At 43.6% G+C, this 23,349-nt stretch overlaps 1 long non-coding RNA gene across 4 annotated transcripts in view; it reads left to right on the forward strand.

Moving 5' to 3' along the window:
• Positions 1-23,349, forward strand: part of LOC128096134 (uncharacterized) — a 64,494-nt gene that overhangs the window by 39,461 nt on the left and 1,684 nt on the right. Inside the window, exons 3-6 of one of the 4 annotated variants that reach the window (XR_008213539.1) lie at positions 3,537-3,626; positions 7,036-7,106; positions 10,475-10,652; positions 16,425-23,349. The exon at positions 16,425-23,349 is cut by the window's right edge and continues 1,684 nt beyond it. This is a non-coding gene — a long non-coding RNA (uncharacterized LOC128096134). The remainder of the gene's footprint in view (positions 1-3,536; positions 3,627-7,035; positions 7,107-10,474; positions 10,653-16,424) is intronic. The other 3 variants (XR_008213538.1, XR_008213541.1, XR_008213540.1) reach the window with 3 other exon arrangements.

A 23,349-nucleotide genomic window follows, 5' to 3' on the forward strand; every position in this document is an offset into this window, starting at 1 on the left:
CTTCCTATCAAGCTTTCTGACCAGGTGAGTCACAGGAGAAAGCTGCAGCTTTGGCCCCAGTGGAAACACTCATTTCCCCAGCTGCTCAGCAGCAGGACATCAAGACCAGCTCTATGTCCTGGCTTTTCTAGTCTTAGCATTGCTTTTAACATGATGAAACCAACTTTTGTTATCCCCGCTGGAGGTGCGTTCTAAAGGTCCTATATTCAGGCATTTTCTCCTCTTGCTTAGCAGGAGTCAGGATAAGAAACTCACCAGGCCTGACTGTCAGCTGCCAAAAATAAATGTCCCTGCTCTTTTAATCTCCACATTCTGTTTTGCCAAGCTTCCTTACAAAGCCCAGCTACTCTATGAAGTGTTTTCACACTGCACGAGTTAGAGAGCCTGACTTTCAAAACCCTCGGCGTGTGCTTGGTTATCATTCAAAAGAGCAGAGAATGTTTTCTTGAAATTCTATCCTGTTTAAAAAGTTAATTTCACATTAAACCATGCGATCAATGGATGCCCCAGAAGTACCAGGCAGAATAAGTTCTGGAACTTTGCCCAGTATGAAATTGAAAGGAGAGGAAGGCCAGCAGTCACTGAATCACCCAAGGCTCTTCAAACTCTCAGTGTACCTATTTCCTCCTAATTGACACCTGCCCTCCTGGAGGAGGGGGGCTCAGAGGACTCAGAAAGCTAAGGAAAGGCTCACAATGCTTGGAAAGTTACATGATTCCGAAGGCTCCTCCCAAGACGATATTGCTGGGGTCGGGGTGAGGGTGGGCAGAAGCTGGTGACCAGGACATTCTCTTTAGTGTAGCTGTGGCATACTGGGCAGGGAGCTCTCAGGGATACGGTTTTCTTGAATCATCACCTGTGCTGGGGTAGCTTTATAGTGATGTGGCTGCTTTGTGTCACCCCTATTCCTGCAAATAACCCCAATAAACTGATTGGTTCAACATAAACTTTGGTGAAATTGTTTCTTCGGTTGCTCATATCTGAAATGAACAGACATTTGCACACCTCTCACAAGGAAGTCATGCCACAAAGCCTGATTAGAAACAGGTAAGAATTTTTAAAATGTAAATTTTATGAAAACAGTGTCTATGGTTGCTAGGAAAGACAGTTAGGGTGCTTATTTCATAGGACATCTGTGCTGGTTAGTTACTGGTGATTTGACACAAGCCAGGGTCATCTAGGAAGAGGGAACCTCGGTTGAGAAAATGAGTCCATTAGATTGGCATGTAGGCAAGTCTGTGGGACATTGATTAATGACTGATGAGTAAGTCCAGTAAGAGTAGTACCATCCTTGGGCAGGTGGTCCTCAGTTGTCAAAGAAAGCAGGCTAAGTAAGTCATGGGGAGCAAGCCAGTAAGCAGCATTCCATCATGGCCACTGCATCATTCAGTTCCTGCTTCCACGTTCCTGCCCTGAGTTCCTGCCCTGAGTTCCTTCAATGATACACTGTGGTCTGGATGTGTAAACCAAGTAGACACTTTCCATCCCCAAGCTGCTTCTGGTCATCATGTTTTATCATATGAACTGAAGAAAACTAGGACAGCATCTAAAGAGAAGACTGCCTTGGGGCATGTGGAGTGTGCAGCTTCAATTCGGCTTCCTTTGTCCCTGTGTCTTTCTAGCCATATTTTCATGTATCTAGTTATGTTCAGCACTTCAGCACTTAAGATCTGAATTCCTGCTATTTGCTAGATCCCCGGGATCCAAAGATGTTGTAATGATTTATGCCCTTTGAGAAACCTTCTATCTATTGATAGAAATAGATAGTGTGTAGGTGCCATGAAAAGATTAATTCCTGTCACAAAATGAATGGAGCAGAGCTGGGGCTGTATAGCTTTGGGGATCCAGGGATGGACACACTGTTGAGGTGGCACTTAAGCTGGTTTTATCCAGCCAGGGAGAGAATGGGGGAGGGTACAACAGATAATGGGGATGGTGAGTGCAAGAGGAACAAATGTATTAGAGATAAGGTGAGTCCAGCACAGTGATCATGTTAAAGGGAGTAAGAAAAAGATGAACTCAAATTTCAGAGGGTCTTTAGGATAGGAATTGGGGGTCACTGGGAAGCAGAGACTACAGGGGGGTCTCAATGGAGTTCCTGGTCTGCCCAAGCACGTCTTGGAAAGGTAACTCAGTTAGAAAGGAGGAGGCATGGGCTTACTCCAGTGCCTGAGGGCTAAAAGTACAAGGATGATAATGGGCTCATGCATCCTGATGTTGGAGGGTACTGATCCAGACCCAGGAGAATCAGTGGTGTCAGGGCTGATAGGCAGAGGACTGGCATCCTACTTGGAGACAATCAGGCAGAAAGAGAGAATTCTTTCTTATTCAGCCCTTTGTTCTATTCAGGTCTCCAACTAACTGATGGAGAAGAGCCACCCACACTGGGGAGGACAGTTTGTTTGACTTAATATATGGATTCACACGTTAACGTCACCTAGAAACATTTTTGCAGCCATAGTCCATCCAAATTTCTGGGTAACTCGTTGGCCCAGTCAAATTGACACACAAAATTCACTGTCACAGGGCCAGTGAGATGGCTCAGTGGGTAAGGTTGCTTGCCATGCAAGCCTGGGGACCTGAGTTTGGTTTCCAGAGCCCAGGTAAAGGTGGGAGGAGACAACAAATCCCACAGATTTGTTCTCTAACCTCCAAACATATGTGTTGCCATGCATGAGCCCCACCATACACACACACACACACACACACACACACACACACACACACACACACACACACACACACACACTAGCCATCAGAGCCAACTCCTCTGAGTCACTGTTTTCCTGATTACTCCTCCACCTTGCCATCTATCTGCTGCCAGAGAGACCATCCAAGAAGCCAATCTATTCCTTCTCTGCCTTTGTGAAGTCCTTCAGAGGCTTCTGATGCCACAGGACATAAGGCAGGGACAGAGGATCACAATTCTCCATGCTGCAGATGAATTCTCACCTCACCGATGTGGATTTCTTTTGAAGATGCTATGGGCTCCTACCTCTCTGTGTTTTTCTCTTGTCGGGGGCCTCTACCTGAAGTACCTTGAGCTTCACCTTTCTCTCTTCCTTCTCTTCAAGTTAGCTCCTAAATTAAAACTTTAAGATTCATCTTTGGCCATTCTCCTGTCGTAGGAACCTTTCCAGACATCATTCCCCTCCCTGCCCTCAGTTGAGAACAGTGTCCATGGGTTCCAAAGCATCCTCCTGAGCTCTCATGTCTGTCCTGTATTACAGTAGCAACAGGAAATGCACTTCACTGTTAAATGTCTGTTATATGCTAAACAATATACATTACCTATTATCATCCTTGTAAATGTAGAGGGTAGACATTATGAAGACCCCCAATGCAGTGATAAGAAAACTGGTTCAGAGGAGAGAAGTAAAGTCATTTGTTCAAGGCCATGACTGGTAAGAAATAGTCAAGATTCCCAGTCAGGTGACTGTTCTTCTCATACTGTGCTCTTTTCTGTGCTGTGTGATATGTTTCATTCCCCAAGACCACATGCACTGGGCAATGACAGTGCTCTTCATCTTTTGTAGGCACTGGGCACAATGCCTGCCATACAGAAAAACGACGTTGAATGAACACAGATGAACGAGTGGATGGCAGAAGTACAGAATAAATGGGAGGTGAGGGAATAGAGCAATCACAGGTTACTCCATTAGAAATCTGGAGTAAATAATGACGAATCCAGAAAAAGAATTGTTAGGTGATCGCTGGAGAGACACACAAATAAAGCAAATGAGTGTGTGTGCTCCAAGAATGGACATAGTCTACTGAGAGATCATGCAAGGAGCTTAGGTAATGGAAGGCAGCCCTTGAGGACTGCTTGCATATTCTAAATTCAAAATTCAAGCTTTTATTTTTATTTTTTTTTTATTTTTATTTTTTTTTTTTTGGTTTTTCGAGACAGGGTTTCTCTGTGTAGCTTTGCGCCTTTCCTGGAACTCACTTGGTAGCCCAGGCTGGCCTCGAACTCACAGAGATCCACCTGGCTCTGCCTCCCGAGTGCTGGGATTAAAGGCGTGCGCCACCACTGCCCGGCTGGTTTTTCTTTTTTTTTTTTTTTTGGTCAAGCTTTTATTTTTTAGTGTTTCTCAAGGACGCAGCTCCTAGAACCTTCCATATAGAAACTACTTATTAGGTTGATGGTCAAGGAAAAGAACAATGTGACAGAAGAAATCACGTTGGTCGTGTCCATCTGTTTCACCCACATTAACAGCTGCTTTTAAGGTCAAGTCTGGAATATCCCAAGTAATGAAGCAAGTCACAGAACATGAGACATTCAAGAAGCCAAAGAAGAGACAAACCTTTCTATGCAAGGCCAAGGGCAAGTAAAAGAGCCATGACCACAGTTAATGACTGACAGCCCCGTAGTTCCCAAACCCCTGATCTTCAGATTCTCAGGCCAGGCCTTGAGTTCAGCTTCTGTTGTTTGGCACAGTGAGCTGTGCACTGATATGAAGTCAGGTAGAATAGAAATCACTAGGGTACTAGGCATGGAGTGGGGGAGCTCTGTTATACTGGCTGTTACGGGAACCAAACTCAGATATTATTGAGGACCTCTTTACCTCTCCTCAAGCTTGTGCTTGTCTAGGCCTGCTTATCTAACTCAGTCTGAGAAAGTCTCTGCATTAGATAGAAGTTAAAGACGGAAAAGTCCTTGCATTAGAGACATAAATTGAATATATTTATGGTTTATAAAATATATGTGTGTGGAATGACTAAATCAAACCAACTAATATACTTATCACCTCATATATTTAACATTTTAATCCTGAGAAATCTTAAAATCTCTCTTAGCGCTCTCTCTCTCTCTCTCTCTCTCTCTCTCTCTCTCTCTCTCTCTCTCTCTCACACACACACACACATACACACACACACACACACACACACACACACACACACACACATCATATTTTGCAGTATTCAGAACTGAGGGGTAAGCCAACTCTTTAGCCTGGAGCTGCACCTCCAGCCACTAATACATTATAATTCACTGTAGTCACCACTGCCCACACCAGATGCCCTGTTCTTGGAGCATGAGGTTCCTCTTGTGAGGCAGGGGCCTCAGACTGCACATCAGCACCATTTAATATTCCATTCATGCAGTAATATTCCTTGCTCTGACTCCATAGCAATATGTTAACTGGTGAGATATCTCATAATAAAGTACCACAGAGTGAGTGTCTCACATCACACACACACACTACATGTTCTCCGTTCCAGAGGAGACTGGATCCAGGTGTTGTTTATCTCCATGTCTCCTGAAGGCTGTCGAGGAAGGATCTGTCCCAAGCCTTTCTCTTTGTCTTGATGAAGGCTGCCTTTGCTTCCTGTCTCCTTACGTCATCTTTCTTTTGTGGGTGTCTGTCTCTGTGTCCACATTTCCCCTTTTCATAAGGACATCAGTTATACCGAAGGAGACTCCATCCTACAGGCTTTATTTAATTTGATCACCTCTGTAAAGATTTTCGCTCCAAATGCCTTTATATTTTGAGGTCAGGACTCCAAGCTATATTTTCTGGGGGTCGCCATTCCATCTACTTGCCAAAGAATCTTCTAGAGATTTCGTGGCTTGCCCAAAGATTCTCCTACATGAAGAGCGTGTGGGTGTCAGTGGTGGGGGCACTTCTCACTTGCAGTGGATGCCTTGTGTTGGTGAAATAGAATTAGAAACAAAGCCTCCTACCAGCAGAACAGCTCTTCTCCAGAGCGAAGGAGAAAGGAAACAGTTCTGTTATTGAATAAGCACTAAAGCAGAATGCACGCACATCATGAGAAAACTGCTAAGGATACTGCAAAGACAAGGAAATATGCTCTTTATAGGCAAGTAGAGACACTCCATCCCACACGTGTTCTCAAGATCCACGGTGCCCGGTCCTCAGGTAAGAGGACTTCCCAGGACAGTTTGCCAGGGAGCTATTGTTAACGCACTTGGTTTGGGGCCATTACTTTCTTTCCTCCCCTGAGATATTTACAAACCTTTCAAAGGTTACATAAGCCCCTTGATGGCTTTTCAACCCAGGTGTCTCTCTCTCTCTCAAGGAGATGATAAAAGTGCTTGCTGAGCAAATGTAAGACCCCGAGTCTGAATTTCCAGACCCTGTGTTCAAGTTGGGTGCCGTAGTGCAAACTCCTTCAGTTGCAGGGCTCCTATAAAGAAATGGGGTTAGAGACAGGAGGATCCCCAGAAGCTCTTAGGCCAGCTAGCCTGGCTTACACAGAGGAAAATTAGCAAAGACATCGCGTCTCAAAACTAGGTGGAAGGGGAGAACCAGTACCCAAGGTTTTGAACTCTACACATGCGCGTCAGCACACACTCGCCTGTGTACACACAGACACACAGACAGACAGACACACACACACAAATGCATGAGTACACAAACATTCTCACTCACACATAAATCACATGCATAAAATTTTAATAAGTAAATAAATAAATAAAAGGGTAATGGCCAAGAATGATTGTGACTCTCTCAATCAGGAAACAGGGGAAAATGGGAGCCTATACCTCTATTAAAATATTTACTTAAAATTCATTGGGAACATTATTATTTTGTCATTATTTTTGAGAATTCCACATCTTATTTTTTCTTTCTCAGTGTCACTTTTATTGCTTTTGTCTTGTACTGAAATTTTCATACTAAACCAAATGAACTGGTTTCCTCCTTGTCCTTCACAAAGGCGGTCTTGAATTAGGGTCTGTGCTCCACACTCGCTAGCATGAATGTCCCCCATTTCTTCTGAGTGACTCCAGTAGGTGACCTGGAGTGTCCACCATTCTGGCCTATGACTCATCAGGATTTTTCAGGGAAATGTACTGGGTCAAGCCTGTTCACCGATGTAAATTCAAAGTACTGAGGTGTAAAATGGCCTCAACAGCACTTTGACATTCTTAGACTTCTCCCATTTACGCCCCAGCTGAGACAAAATAGTCTGAGTTTATACCAAATAAGAGATAATGATCCGACTGTGTTCTTAGAATCAAGGACCAAGTGTACTTGCTGTTCACCTTAGATGCACTGTGTTTTCCAGCTCCAGACTATGGCGTGTGAAGCAATAATCAAGAATGAAGAAGTTTGTGGCTGATGTGATTAGGAAAACAGGTATGGCAATATTTAAAAATGCAGAGGGATAAAATCTATCAAAACTCAGCAGAGCACTCTTTAAAATGCTGTTTGCACCTTTGTAACTTGCTTGAAAGCCAGAAGCAAGGCTCTTCATCAAACCACCTTCCCAGGTCCTATGGTACAGCTAAATTGTCAAGATTTTCGATCTTCCTTTGTACAAAGCGCTCACATTTCCCTTCTCAGCTTGTTTCTGGTCCTCCCTGTTCTTTTTGGCTTTCTCTGGTCCTTGATGTCTTCACTGGGTCTGAGGTGCACCAGTCCTGCCATTTTCAGCCTAGACCTCTAGGAACTAGGGTGTGGCTTGGGGAATGGTCAGAGCATAGAGTGGGCTGCATAGAAAACCTCTGAGACTCCAGTGTGAGGCTGGGCAGGAGAACCGGACACCTCCTGGCCGGAGATGGCAGGGCCTGGATTTTAACAAGTGGGGTTGGATGATCTGACCTAAAACACTCTTTATAAAACAAGGTTCTAGTCTCCATAAGCCATAGCGCACACACACACACACACACACACACACACACACACACACACACACACACTCAACAGCATCAAAACCACTCTTTATGGAAAGATGATGTCTCTGTTACCATTTTTAGTCTCTACCCTATCCAGTGTTTGATAGCTGCACTTGTTACATCTGAAGAGCTGAAAGTATGGAAAGATAAAATCAAAGTCTTCAGCATTTATCTTTGAGATCCAAAATCAAGGTGGATTTCAGTTTTTTGTCATTGTCTGTGACTTTGATCAAAACACTTTCCACAAACAGCTGAGGAGGAATGGTCTGTCATGGTGTGCAGTTTCAGGCCATTCAGTCTGTGGTCGCTGGGCCCCAGCACTTGGACGGAGCATTGTTACAGTGGGGGGACATCATGGAGGCTGCTTTCCACTTCTCCAATGAGCAGGGGAAAGTGGGACTGCAAAGGATCTTGGAGGGCATGTCATCTCTGTCCCCTCCAACTGGCTCCCACCTCCCAATTTTCCAGAGCCTTTCAAAATAGTACCATGATACAGAGACCAGCCTTTCAATACATAAGCCCACCAGGAGGACACTTCATATCCAAACATAGCATTCTGCCCCACACTCAAAGACTTCAAGGATCCCTAGAGTCTTGTCAGTTCCAACATTGAACAACAGTCCAAAATAAAAGTCTCTTCCAAGATCCCAGGCACTGTTACGGCTAGCACCTGTAACATAAAAAGAAAAACTGCTTCCGAGATGCAGAAACACAGAGTAAACATTTCCATTCCAAAGGGAAGAATAGAGACAGAGAAAGGACTGGGACCAAAGAAAGACCAGAGTGCACCTGGGCAAATGTTAATCACTGGAGCCTCACGGCTAGTGTCTGGAGGACGCAATATTATGATGCCAGCTCCTGAGGCTGGGGAGCTTCACCCCGTGGCCTTGCCACTTACTGTCCTCCTGGCCTCTCTTTGCTGAGCAAAGTGGTTTTCCTTAGCATGTGTCCTTCCATGGTCCTGACACTTTCAAATCCTGGGGTATCTGCTGTAAATTGGGCTTTCCCTTCAAAGCTTCATGCATGTGACAATTTGACAAATTTGACGTTTGTCAACTCAGGGGATTCCCACATGAAATTCAACACTGCTACACTTTTCATTATAAATATATATGTATATATATTTATGCCTACTATCTAGTGTCTGTTTATCAGCTATCTATCCATCTGTCTATCTATCTACCTATCTACCATTCATCCATCTGTGTATCTGTGTATCTAGTTGTTATCTTTTTTTTCCTATGACAGCTTAGAATGTAAGAGGCATCAAAATTGATAGACAGGAGTATGGCTAGAGACCCTGCGAGGCACATTATATTTAGCAGAAAAATAACACTATGTAGCAGAGAGAGCATTAGCCTGGCACCCAGAGAAGACCTCCACCAGCTGTCAGGAGATGTCAGTTAAGCTAGGAAGAGCCTGAAGCTATGGAGTCTGAGAGAGGGAGCAAGCTGGCTGGCTTTCACATGGCTTGATCTTGATGCAATAGAAGGAAAAATTTCCTCTTCAGAGCTTACACGAAATCAGAATCGGTGCTCTTTAATGAAGGGAAGATGCACTCGATAATTCATTAAGGTGCCTCAGCAAATAGATGTTGGACACCTTGCACTCCAGGTTCTCAGGAAAGGGCAGGTTTCTGTAATATGGGAGGCTGACAAAGACAGCCTCTCTCTTTGGTGGCCTTCCAGAGTTACTGTGATGTGCCACAGATTGCTTATCTAGGGAGGATAGTATCTTGATTTAACTAAAGTAGCTCCCATTTGGGACTGTAGATCCTAAAGAGAAGCACAGGAGGACATCAAGGAAGAGGCAGAGCTGGGCCCTCTCCAGCCCTCAGAATGATCCCTGTGTCAGCCATGTTTATGAGACAAACATCCTATCTAATCAAACACAGTTGGAATAGTCAAGAAGATAATTTGAAAAGTGCATTTGCATCCACTAGCATTAACAATGAAGGAAGAATACCAGGTCTTGTTAGAACGCTGAACTCATTCACTAGTATTAACAACACATGAAGAGAATACCAGATCTTGTTACAACACTGAGCTTACAATGGTGTGGAGTTATCCTGATTATCTAAGCATTGAAAATGAGGCATTATTAGTAATAGCATGATTACATTAAGAGCAAAGAGGGTGGATAACATTAATAAAATGAGGGATTGTTTGAAAAGTAGAATATATTTCATTCTTATCTCATTGTTTTTATTCTGTTTTTTACGTGCTTTAAAAGTAATCATAGAGAACTCCACATGTATGCAAATGTGCCTGCCCATCGGAATGTTAACAGGTCACTGAGCAGGGTGTCCGGGAATGTGGAGGACAAAGAGCAGCTTGTCCAGCATAACTCTGCATCTACACACTGACGGTAGTAAGAAAACAACTGCACTGGAAGTCAATAGGTAACAAGTCCCAACTAGTAGAGCTAGCTGATCAAGTGTGGGCTAGAGAGACGGTTACTTGATGACTTCATGGGGAAGCTTTAAGTCACCTTTGGATCATTAGACTGTGTGCTTTGATGTTCTTTCTGAGGTAGAATCTTGTTGTGTAACCCAGAATGGTTAGACTTCCAGTCTCAGCCTCCTGAGGGCTGATATTACAAGTACGCACCACTTGCTCATCCTGGATGACTTTATTTCCACCCCTGGTTTGTCTATTTCTACGACTCTTCTGTTTCCGGTGGATTTTAGTTAGCTTCTCCATGGTGCTTACCTCATTTCAACTTTCACCAAAGTGTGAGTGTCTCTTCTAGGAGACTAAATCCTTTAAGAGCAGAGGACATCTGACATTTTTATTTTAACTTTTAAATTTTTCATGTGTATGTGTGCAGGTATGTGCAGGTATACATTGTGTGAGTACTCATGCACGTGTGGACACCAGAGGACAGCCTCAAGTGTTGAACTTCGGATCCTCCTGCCTTTGCCTCCAAAGTGCTGAGATTATAGACATGGACCACCGTAACTGTTTTGTCCAGTGCTGGGCTGAGCCTATGACTTTATGAATACTGGGTAAGCATTTCACCAACTGTGCTACAAACTCAGCCCGCCTTGCTTTTTGAGACAGGGTTTCTAAATGGCCTGGAAACTCCCTAGTGGTCCAGGCTGACCGGCTAGTGAGACCTCCCCATCTCTACCCCTAGCACTGGCCTAACAAGCGTGAGCCACTATGCTTAGCTTTTTAATGTTAGTTCTGGGAATCGAACTCGGATCCTTGTACTTGCAAGGTTATCTGCTTGCCCTTGTATTTCTCTTTATACTCTTAAATCATCTAAACCTATGCTTTATATATTAGTAACATTCAATAAATGTTTATTAACTTAAATTATGGAGCATTATTGTTTTTAATAAGGCAAAATTACTCTTTGACTGCTTAGAGAATAGCATATCAAATTCGAGAGAAATGAATGCAGGAAGTCATCGACGGCTACTTCTTCAGATCAGTGTTGATAAAGAATGCAGACAATGAGCTGGGCGGTGGTGGCGCACGCCTTTAATCCCAGCACTCGGGAGGCAGAGGCAGGCGGATCTCTGTGAGTTCGAGGCCAGCCTGGGCTACCAAGTGAGTTCCAGGAAAGGCGCAAAGCTACACAGAGAAACCCTGTCTCGAAAAAAAAAAAAAAAAAAAAAACAAACAAAAAAAAAAGAATGCAGACAATGTCCAGTATTGAATATCTGTTATTAAAATATTGTCCTTGTGCAAAGGTGCTGTCGTCAATCATCATGGCTCCATCATCAATAAGGTCCCAGCACCTTGAAGGCATTTCTTCTTACGATGATAATCAATCCATGTATTTTAATTGAGAAGCTGAGCTGTGCTATATACTGTGAAGATTACATTGGTGGTACTAAGGTGACTTTCATGCTCAAAGAGCCCAGAGTTGAGTTTAGGGTTAGGAGAAGGAATCCTCAGGCAGCAGGGGCTCATGAAACACCAGGTACTGCATCAAGAATCAGTGCCAATAGAATTCCCAAGGAGTCCAGGGCAAGAGGTTTTCCTAGGCAGAGAGTTCTTGGGAATAGCTTTGAGCAGGCCTTTGAAAGCACTGTCCGCTTTGCTAGCTGGTGAGAACGGTGTCCCACCTGAGGGATCAGATTCCTCTGTGACACTTTCCTGGGTAAGTAAAATCCAGGCCATAAACCCGAGAGCTTCTTTATTATTAGGATAACCAGCCTTTGTGTGCTGCCACAAGAAAACCCCAGACCTAATGCTTTTGTCTGTCAGTGTGGCATATTGTGGTTGGGTTGTCTGAAATTCCTTAGAATGATAAAAAACAAATCTGCAATTTTATGAGCATAGATAGTTTCTTCAGAGGGACAGAGTCAGAGAACTTGTCATGCCAGATGGTTGATCTAGGTAGAGCCTGAAAAAAGAAACCTAGTGTTGAAGCCACGCACAGAACTTAGCTGGGCGAGGAAGCTGTAAATCTCAGTCTTCGTGACAGCACGAGCTGCCAAGTGGCTCGGAAGTGGCCCCACCAAGCTGGTCCTGCTGTAGGTAGACCCAGGGTGGGTGGTTCTATGGAGGCTGGCTGGCAGGCTTGCCACAGCTAATCTAGGCTGCTTGTTGACTAGCTCTGCGGCGATTGCAATGCTTTCGCTGCCTCCAGGAGAGTGGATTTGGTGTTGTCCTTTGCTCAAACCCACTTTTGTTGCTAAGCCCAGAGTTCAGACTCTTAAATGGGAGTTCCTGCGGGGAGGTTTTGTCATTAGTGATGGATTAGGAGAGCAAGTTACTGTGAACACTACGGAAGTAATGGGAGGAAAGGCTGGGGAGACAGTTCAGCTAGTAAAACACCTGCCTTGCAAGCGTGAGGACCTGAGTTCAATTCCCAGAACCCACATAAAAACAAAACAAAAATTTAAAAAGTCTGGGGTAATGGTACAAGTCTATAATCTCAGTTCTGGGGAGGTGGAGGCAGGCAGATCCTTGGGGCTCACTAGCCTGCCAGACTTGTGTACTTAGCAAGTTCTAGTCCAGTGAGAGACCCTGTCTAATAGATAGATAGATAGATAGATAGATAGATAGATAGATAGATAGATAGATAGATAGATAGGTAAGAGGTAAATGGCTCCCAAGGAAAGTCGCTTGAGTTGTCCTCTGGTCTACATACATACTACATATGGGTGTATGTGCAGCCACATTCACAGACATATATATGTAAACATGCACATGTATTAACATGCACACAAATACACGCTCAAAAAGAAGTAGACCACTTAGGACACAGGCAAGCCATACCACTTTCTACTTTTTCTTGTGAGGAAGGATGGCTATGTTGTTTCCAACTAGATGAGATAGTCTGTGCTCTTTGTTCCTTCTGTTAACAAACAGCAAACTGGAATTGTTGATCCCTTTTGTCACTGTTCCTCAGTGCACGAATTCAGCAAGCTTCTGTTGGCATCCCAACATCTGATGCTGTTCTCTCAGTTGGCAGCCTACAGCTAATAGCACTTCTCTGGCCTCGAGAGGGTAACAGTTGGTGGGAAAGTGGAAAGAACACACCATTTGTGATACATTGTGACAAGTGGATGCCATAGGCCACACAAACACAAAATACCAGTGGATAAGCTCTTGATGACTGAGGCATAGAGCATTTGTCCTGCGCTGGACTGTGTAGAGGGGACTGTGCACACAAGGAAAATCAGCCCGATGGTGGCAGCTCCGGACTGGCAGTTGGGGAAGAACTCGGATGACTTTGGCCTCTATGGTTTGAATGGGGTGTGTTCTCTCTGAAACTCAGCTAACTTGTGATCTCCATTGTAGGTCGTTAGTAAGGAGGAGAGGAGTATCTGACCATGGTGCTTGGGAATCAGGCCCTCTGGGAAGAGTCTAGGGTTAGAAAGCAATAGGGTAGAATTCCCATTGCTGACTGTTAGTGGCTTTTTAGAAGAGAGATCAGGACACACACACACACACACACACACACACACACACACACACACACACACACACACACTACTGTTCCTGGGTGTATGATACCTGTCATTGCTCGGGGATACTGCCAGTGAGAAAGCGACCACCACAAGCTACAGCACCCTTTTTTTTTTTCTAAAATGTACCCTATCTGTTATCTTGTGCTATCAGCAAGAGACAAATGGCCTAAGACAGAGCTGAAGCCTTGGTTACGCTTGAAAGTTTGAGGAATGGTGTAAGAGAATTTGTACTAAGGGATCAGCTCAAGCAAAGACACGGAGTCAGAGACAGTGAGTTCTCATAGCAAACCATCCATCCAATGCACGTTCGCCGGGCATCTGTTTTATCAGGGACTTTCAGAGGTACCGGGAACAGTGTTGAATCCAACAGACAGATGCCTGCTTTGATGGGGCTGCCACCCCAGCAGAGCAGCTAGAGAAAACCACAAATAAAGAATGCAGCATGCTAGGCGAGGTGTATGAAGAGAGGAAAGGAAGGAAAGGAAAGCCTAGTGGAGGGATGGGGGATGGTCTAAAGGGCAGCATGCAAGGAAGAAGAACACTTAGTCTTCTCTCCTTAACGTTGTATGGGAATGCCCGTCTTCCAAATGTTTGCCTGAGGGATCATCCAGAAACCAATCCCATCACTCCTGTGCTTATAATCATTTGGGGTTCCCTGGGTTTCAAAAGTTTCTTTTATTGTGTGCGTGTATGGTGTGTGTGTGTGTGTGTGTGTAGGTGTGTGTGTGAGGGTGTGGGGGCTGCATGCATATGCCACAGATTGCAAGTGAAGGTCAAAAGACAACTTTCTGTAGTTGGTTCTTTCCTACCACGAATTCCAAGGATCAAACGCATCAGACTTGTACATGTTCTTAGTAGTTTCGATTGTCAACTTGATACAGTGTAACAATACCACGGAAGGAAATCTTGGTAAGGAATTATCTAGATTAGGTTGGCCTGTGGGCATGCGTAAATGTGGGTGGAGCCATTTCAAGTGCTGGGCCCTGGACCAAATGAGAAGGAAGGAGTGGTCTAACCCGTAGCCGGCATGCGTTAATTCACTGTGGATGTTGTGTGATGAGCCTCTTGACTTTGCACACGGACGGACTGCACTGGAACTGTACTACAGCCTTCTCCTTTAAGTTGCTTTTGTCAGGATATCATTTCACAGCAACAGGAAACAAAGCAAATGCTTTTACCTCCCGAACTATGATGCCAGTCCTGTTCGCTCGTTTAAGTGTCATTTCTAACCTTCTTAGCACGCATTTGTGGTGTGTCCTCTCCCTACCTCAAGCATCCCTTCTCATCTGTCTCTCCACAGTCTTCTTCCCTTTCACGCGTCCCCTCGGGAGTCAGGTTATTGATTCCAGGGAAGTTGGAGCCACCACAGCCCTGGCACCACCTACTAGCCTATCCACATAACCCACACCTAGACAGTGACTGGACTGTGCACTGATCCAGTTAGGACTGTTCCCTGAAGGCTGGCATGTGGCGTGCTAAGCACACATCATGTGTGAGTGAGACTCCTCTTAAGGTAGACATCAGTGATCATGGGGACAATCTACCTGGAGATAAGTGTGGATCAGAAAGTAGAAGGAAGAACCAGATGCGGAGGGAGTCAGTATCTGAGCCCTGAGGAAGTAGAAGAAGGTGTATGAGTGTATGAGAACATCTGGTTGTCGGGGCAACCCCGACACTACAGCAACAGCTAGAAACAAATTCTTAGGCCCCACCTCAAACCTGCTGAACCGGGAACTTGGGAGCAGGGTCCAGCCATCTGTTTCTATAAACTGAGTAAATGATTCTGATGCTTGTTAAGTTTGGAAGCCACAGTCTTGTTTAGTTACCTCAGCCAGTAAATCTGCTTACTAGCTAAGGCCATTGAATTGGGTTTTGCTTCCCTGTGTCACCTGTACTTTGAACTAGTAGGACTCTGATGTAATGACAAATACAGCTTTAGTTGTGTCCTTCATGTCCCTGGGGATCTACTTAGTGTGTATGTGAGGGGGGGCATGCTTTTGCCTCTGGGTGAAAACTTAGAAGAGCTTCGTTCTCTCTGCCTTTTCTTTCTTTTTAAGGTCTTTGTTTATTAGAACAAAACATACATACCATAAAATTTTATCCTGCTGACATAGGCGTACAGGTCAGTAATGTTAAACACACTCACTGTGTTGTGTGGTTGGTACCATCTTTCATCCCCAAATAAACTTTGCTCCCAATAAGCAGTGACTCCCCATCTCTCCTGTCCTTGGTGCCTGGTAACCACCATTCTTCCTTGGTGCATTTGTCTACTGGAGACACTCTGGGATGGTACATAGACAGCACTTGTCCTTTTGTTCCTGACTTCTTGCGTGAGGCATGATGTCATCCAAATTTGCCCATGCCGTTGTATGGACGAGGGTTTCTTGTCTGGTGAGGGCTGAATGGCAGTCTGCTGTATGCACACTCCACATTGTGTTTACCTACCCATCATCCATCAGTAGATGCTTGGGTGGCTTCCACACGCACAGATGTCTGCTGGAGCCTCTGTGCTCTTTTCTATTGTTCTTACCATGGCTGCTTCACAATCCACTCTCACTTTTTACCCTCTTTCCTTCCGGTGCACTGAAATTGATTCTGGAGACTTGGAATATTTTTCTCCTACTTTTCAAATTTTTCCGAGTAACTCAATACCCTGTTATGCAACTAAAAACACACGCTACACCCTTGTTATAGTTCTTTGTGAGTCATAGCTCTGCCCTCAAAGGGGAAGGGAAACTCATAGGCACTTAGTAAGCACAGGGCTGGCCCCAGAAAGGATTTTATATGTTTTTATCTTAAAAAATTGGTGTAACAACTTTGCCAAACAATGACTCTTATCTTTTACAGATGAGGAAACTCGGTTTCAGAGAAGACAAATAGCATCTCTCATCCCACAGCCCCAGATTAGAATCCACCAGCTCTGTGGGTCTGTAGAGCAATTACATAATCTTTTCAACCTGCTCCAATTTCATGTCCAACTGGAGAGATGAAGCTAAGTTACAGAGTACTGATGATAAATTTTAAAAAAGTGTTTTAAAGTTTTATTTTAACTTTATGTGTATGAATGCTTTCTCTCCATACATGTATGTGCACCATGCATGTACAGTGCCTCTGGAGGCCAGAACAGAGCATCAGGTTCCCTGGAACTGGGGTTACAGATGGTTGTGAACCACTATGTGGGTGCTGGGAAATGAACTCAGGTTCTCAGTAAGACCAGCCAGCACTCTTAACCACTAAGCCAGCTCTCCAGCCCAGTGATCATAGATATTAGAAGTGGGAATACTTCTCCACTGGTTGGAGCTTAGTCTGTGTTGAAGATTGAACTTCCTCAGGACTTCGAAGAATCTATGATATTTATAACAACAGCAGTTAAGAGAGAAAGCATTCCTAGGGCGAGGACCGTACTGGGGTGAAGGGAGAGAAGAGAGTTCACATGAGCTTTGTGAGGACAGAAACTGGCCCTTCCTAAGTAGAAAGTACCTGTTACGGAACACTAAGCAGCAAGTTCAGGTCAGAAGGTTCCATGAACTTTAGATCAAAACTGGAAGTACAAGCTTTTGGAAAGCAGTGGCCTAACACTTGCACCAGGAGGAGGGGTGCACTTGAGGAGGCCTTATCCCAACTGGAAATCTTGGACAAGTCATTCAAACGCACACATGCAAGGTTTCCTCATTTGTAAAGAGGGATATTAATATCTACTCAGCACGACTGTTGTAAGAATCTGTGATAATAGGTGAATACAGTGTTTGTCCCAGGCCTGGCTCATAACCGCTACTCGGCACGACTGTTGTAAGAATCTGTGATAATAGGTGAATACAGTGTTTGTCCCAGGCCTGGCTCATGACCGCTCAGTCACACTCTCAGTTGCTGTTGCCGTCATCAGCAGGGAAGCATGGTGCTTCCTGGTCTCAAAAGTATTGACCCAGAGTGCCATCCGAGGAAAACTTGACAACAGAAGTCAGTCTGGAGTATAGTGGTGACGTCAGTGGCAAAGTGGATTTAGACGGGGCTTCATAATTACTGGGAAGTGAGATTGTCAGCAGGGACCTCGAGATGGTAGAAAAGGCTGGAAAAAGTGAGGAGCTAGCACCTCTCCAGACCATGGGAACAAAGCCTGAAAGAGAGGAAAAGTCCAGGACAATTTCACATTCCCAACAAGACAGAGGAGGAGGAGTGTGTCCACGGAACCAGGAACCAAAACTGAGGCAGGGGAGCTGATGGTCCGGGAGATGGGGTGGACATCACAAGGAGGTTGTCATAATCCGTTCCAGAATGTTGACTTTGACGTGATGATGGGACATTGAAAGAGCAAAGAGCATTGTGCTTCTACACGCAGAGTGGGCAGCTGATACCAGAGACTCTGAGGGGACTCGGTATGCCTGAGAGATAGAGCACAGGAAGCATAGGACGGACCTACATGAACGGAGAGCAGCACTCTTCATGCTAAACATCTCATTGCTTAAATAACAGAAAACCAGGGTGACTGTTTCTTTTGCGGGGAAGTCACAGAGACCTAGATACCACAGAACATTTACTTAGGCCACAGGATTGCTCTACGAGAAGAAGTGCCAAGTGGCCTGTGCTTCTGAACGAGGAAGAGAGGGGGCTCTTACGGAAAGCTGTGTTTTTCCTGTGCTGGGGAGTATTGATATTTGTCTGCATATTCCTCACGTGTTAGCAGGATGATGAGACATTAATCCAGCACTGATTCTCATGCTAGGATGCTAACTTCAGTGAATATTTGTCTGGAAATTCTCTGCACACTTCCTGGTTGCTAGGCTACACATCAGAACTACTGCATTATAAATTTCTTCAAGTGCTTCTTTGTATCCACTACTACTTTAACCGTGTTCCATCATTTTCTAAACGACAAAATGGAATTCACTGAGTTTAGCCACGGTCACATGGTTTTAACCTCTTAGTTTTATTAATATGTGCATGCTCATGCTTGCTTGAGTATGTGTGTGCGTGCATGTGCGTATGTGTGTGTACACATGCACTCCTGCACTGGTGCTCAGGCTTGCATGCCACAATGTATATGTAAAGATCAGAGAACAACTTGTGGAAATTGATTCTCTTCCTCTGCCGTCTGGATTCCAGGGATGAAACTCAAACCATCAGCAGGCGGCAAGCACCTTTGCCAGCTGAGCCAGGCCTATAGCTGTTTGGGCTTTTCGGATCAAATTCTGTCTCAGTAAAAATTACCCAACCCAAGACTTAGTCTTAAAGAGAAGTTTTTCTTTTGCTTTTGAATTGTGTCTGATTGTTTCTATGTAAATCACAGTGTTGATCATTTCTCTAAGATCTTAGAACACCCGACTGTAGTCCATTTCTTATCTGAATGAAATGGCATGCATCACTAGTTGAATTCTTGAAGTGAGGCTCATCGCTATTCTGAGTTAAAGCAGATTGTAATGAAAGTGATTGCATTTTCTATAAGCTCTGAAGCGGCTCTGAAGGCGCCTTCCAGCAAGAAGGCGGTCTCAGGACCACACTGGGCTATTTGAATATCAAAATTCAAATTAGAAATGTTCACACCACTAGCTTTTCTGTTTGATGAAAGTTGAATTATCATGAGCTAGCAACCTAGGTGAGATCGAACAGATGGAAGATGTTTTGATTTTTATTTATAGACTTTGAATAATGCATTTGAGATTTGCAGATGGTGCTCCTCGTATATGCTGCTCTCTGACTCTGACACTGTCCATCACAGAAACCCTGTCATGTGTTTATTTAGCTCTTCTGCTGCTACATTGTTGGTTATATAAGGAAGAGACCATATCTGCCCTGCTCAGATCCTCAGTACGGTGCCTGGGTCAATTGTAATGATCATGCAACACATATTTGACTATCTAAATCAGGGAGCGATGATAATTGGCTCTTTCATGTGACTAGTCACACAGAATTCTCAGACATGTTTCTTGAATATGTCAGTGTAATCATCGGCATCACCTATTAGAATCAAAGACACCTAGAGCCATAAAGCCTCTTTGAGTCGTTTGGTGGCAGCGATTCTCAACTTCAGATGCACACAGGAATTGCCTAGGAATGATGCAAAGAGTTCACCTGAGTCCAATCCCCAGACACCATGGTACAGCTGGTGTGGGTTGTGTTCTAAACTCTGAAAGTCATAAACTTTCCCCAGGCATTTACAACACAGAGCCAAAGCTGAGTTGTCCTGATCAATCATAATATTTTCCTTTTGGGGAAAAAGTTGAGGCCCAAAGAATTTAAGTAATTAGCTTTTCAGTGAGCTGTGGCAAAGGAGAAAACCTAGGTGCACTGGTTCTGAAGCCACTGTGCTTTCTGCTGTACCCGAGTTTCTCAGATTGGCTCATTCCAAGTCACTTGCTCTTTTTAAAAGTATATATTTATTATATACATATTTCAAAATATGTATAACTGTGGAATGGATGAATTGAGAGAATTAACAAATGCATCACCTTCACACCTATAATTTTTGTCACAAGAAGACTAAACATCTGCTCTTAGCATGTTTAATTTCGTGTGTGTGTGTGTGTGTGTGTGTGTGTGTGTGTGTGTGTGTGTGTGTGTCTGTGTCTGTGAGACCATAGACTCAAGGCAATTATAAACAAAAGATCTATTGATTAGCTGATAGCAGGATGAACAATATCTGAGCCACATTTGAGATTGCCATGTAGGAGGGGTGTGGGGAAGGACTTTTAAAGGGGAAAACCACAAGAAGATCTTCAATATCTACGCAAGAAAGCAAAAACTATTCTGTTCTGCCAAGTGAAGTGGATAAGGCAACTCAAAACAATCTTTGGGTATCTGTGTAAGCAAGTTACAGAAGCAAAAAAGGCAGTTAATTATAGCATAACAAGTAGATAGTCACGGCTGTACATTTTTGGGTTGGGGTCACTGAGTTAGGTTTACTGGGAACTTATCTTCTAGGGACTGGACTCAGAGACAAATGGCTGGTGGGTACCAAGATGGATGCCTGGCATAAAATGGAGCTTCTTTAGCCATAACGAGGACCCAACATACACTTTTCATATGGCTGTATTAATTGAAGTTCTTGTCAACAGTGCAGGTGGTACTTCTCTCCACATCCTCATGACACTTGTTACCTTGTCCATTCGATAAGAGCTGTTTTAATGTTTGTAAAGTGGTATCTCATTGTAGTTTGGATTCTCCTGTCTTTGATGATGAATGTTTTCTCACTGACCTTCTTTCTGGTCAGGTCTTCTTTTTGAGAAATGTCTATGTAGGTCTTGGTCCATTTTCTAATCAGGCTTACTATGGAGTTGAGCTTCTTGTCTATTTGGCTGCTCACCACTCACCAGATGTATGGTCTGTAGGTATTTTTGCTGATTCCGTGGGCTGTATCTTCATTCCCTTGATTGCTTCCTTGGCTGTGTCTAAGACTTTGAGCTCCAGCAATCTCACTTACAATTCATTTTTGCTTTGGTGGCCTGTTCTTTGGGATTTGGATTAAAAAACAGAAAGGAATAATTGCCCACATCACTATAGTTTTCCCTATATTTTCTATTATTAGCCTTAAAGTTTAAAGCTCTAATATCAATATTGAGTTCATTTTTATGTGATATACAGTAAGGGCCTTAATTTCTTTGTTCTGCATGTGGATATTCACTTGTCTCAAATTGTTGAGTGATAAGAATATCTTCTTGCTTCAGAAAAGATCAAATGACTGTGGAAGCTCCTGTTTGTTACTGGGTGTTCTGGTCTGCTCCATTGGTCAATGTGCTGGTTTTTAATCTGGTACCATGCTGTTTTGACTACTGTAGCTTTAAAGGTGGGTAGTCTGACACTTCTAGTTTTCTTCTTTTAACAAAAGTTTGCCGGGAGGTGATGGCACACACCTTTAATCCCAGCACTTGGGAGTCAGAAGCAGGTAGATATGAGTTCAAGGCCAGCCTGGTCTCCAGAGCGAGTTCCAGGACAGCCAGGGGTACACAGAGAAAACCTGTCTTGAAAAACCAAAAAAAAAAAAAAAATGTTTTTTTATTATTTTAAATTGTGTGTGTGTGTGTGTGTGTGTGTGTGTGTGTGTGTGTGTGTGTGTGTGTTTGAAGGTATGTGCACACAAATGCAGATGCCTTCTGAGACTCTAGGCATTAGGTCCCCTGGAGCTAGAGCCATAGACAGTTGTGAGATTCGTAGTGTGGGTGCTGCTAACTGAACTCTGGTCCTCTGGAAGAGTAGTAACCTGTGCCATCTCTCCAGGCCTCATTATTGAATTTACTAATGTTTTCTTACTGAGTTTGTATCTAGCACCATCAGAGATGCTGGTATTTAATTTTCTTTTCCTATATACAATCCTCTTGTTTGGCTTTGCTATTTAGGGAGATTTTGGACTCCTAAAATTGGTACTTCTTCAATTTTGTGGGGAAACCTGTAGAAAATTTTTAGTATTTTAAAGTGGAATTAAGAGTTGGTTACTTAAAAAAATAAAAATCAACAAACCTTTATCTATACTAATTAAGAAATTGAAAGAGAAAGCTCAAGTTTATAAAATTTAAAAACGAGACATTACACTGGTACCAGAGAAATACAAAGGATCCTGGAGGCCACCATGAACCATTATATACCAAGAAATTAGAAAACCTAAAAGAAAATAATGTACCCTGGTCTTATACAGCCTGCTAAGACTGAATCACAACAAAGTGTACAGGGTAATCTGGACAGACTAATAATGGACAAAGAGTTTGAATCAATAATATCTTCGTTAAAAGAAAAACCCAGAGCCTGATGCCTCCACTGTGGAAGTCTACAGATCCCTTCACTTACTCTGATATTTCATATTTGCCTTTAAATAGAATCCCATTTTAGCAAGAACATTTAAAGAAAATCTTATATCATTTGGTAACTAGAAAATTTATTTCGCTTACTACACACAAACTGGGAAAAAGGAAAATAAAATATCATTAAGTTCTGGTAATAAAATTACCCATTGAAGACTTGTGATCTGAAGTATTTTTTTCTTTTCTTTTCCAAAACTGTAAGAACAGGAATAAACATATTGCTGTGGCTAGTTTGAGGCATTCTCCTGTCTAAGACATCGGAAAGAGAATTGAAACTGAGTGCTAGATCTAGATGAATCACATAGTACACTCTGAAAGAACTGGTTCATTCTTTTATTGATTAATAATTCGACCCACTGATCTCAGGTACTGTGATGGTGTGCATACTCTGGATAGTGCTGTGCACTGATCTCAGGTACTGTGATGGTGTGCATACTCTGGATAGTGCTGTGCATGTATATAGTTGGAGGCAAACGGCAAACGGGTTGCACTGCTGTACCTTCAGTGGGCATTTGATCAGAATGGCTCAAGATCAAAATATAAACTCCTGATGGCAGAATGCTGGCAGAAGACTTCTGGATAAAGCCTGATGTTTTGGTGCACAACAGCCATCCCAGTACTTGGGTGGGGGAGGGAGAAGGATTTCATGTTTGAAGCTGGCCTGGTCAACATAGTGAGACTCCATCTCAAAAAACTAAAATCAACCAGCCCAACAAAGAATGGAGCATATTTTTTTATGTGCCCTAAAGGGGGGAAAAAGCCCACCAAGAATTCTATCTTTCACCCTCCCTCTTTCTCCCTCTCTGTCCTGAGTGTGTGTGTGTGTGTGTGTGTGTGTGTGTGTGTGTGTGTGTGTGTGTGTGTGTTTCTGGGGATTTGACACAGGGTATCGCAGCCTACCACTGACATGATAGTCCCAGCCCCATTGAGTTACATCTCCAGCCCTTCTTTTATTTTTTTACCTACTTTTATTGGGCAGCTGGGAT

Source organism: Peromyscus californicus, unplaced genomic scaffold (genome assembly GCF_007827085.1).
Source record: "Peromyscus californicus insignis strain IS unplaced genomic scaffold, ASM782708v3 Scaffold_5__1_contigs__length_169319896, whole genome shotgun sequence".
Taxonomy (NCBI): domain Eukaryota; kingdom Metazoa; phylum Chordata; class Mammalia; order Rodentia; family Cricetidae; genus Peromyscus; species Peromyscus californicus.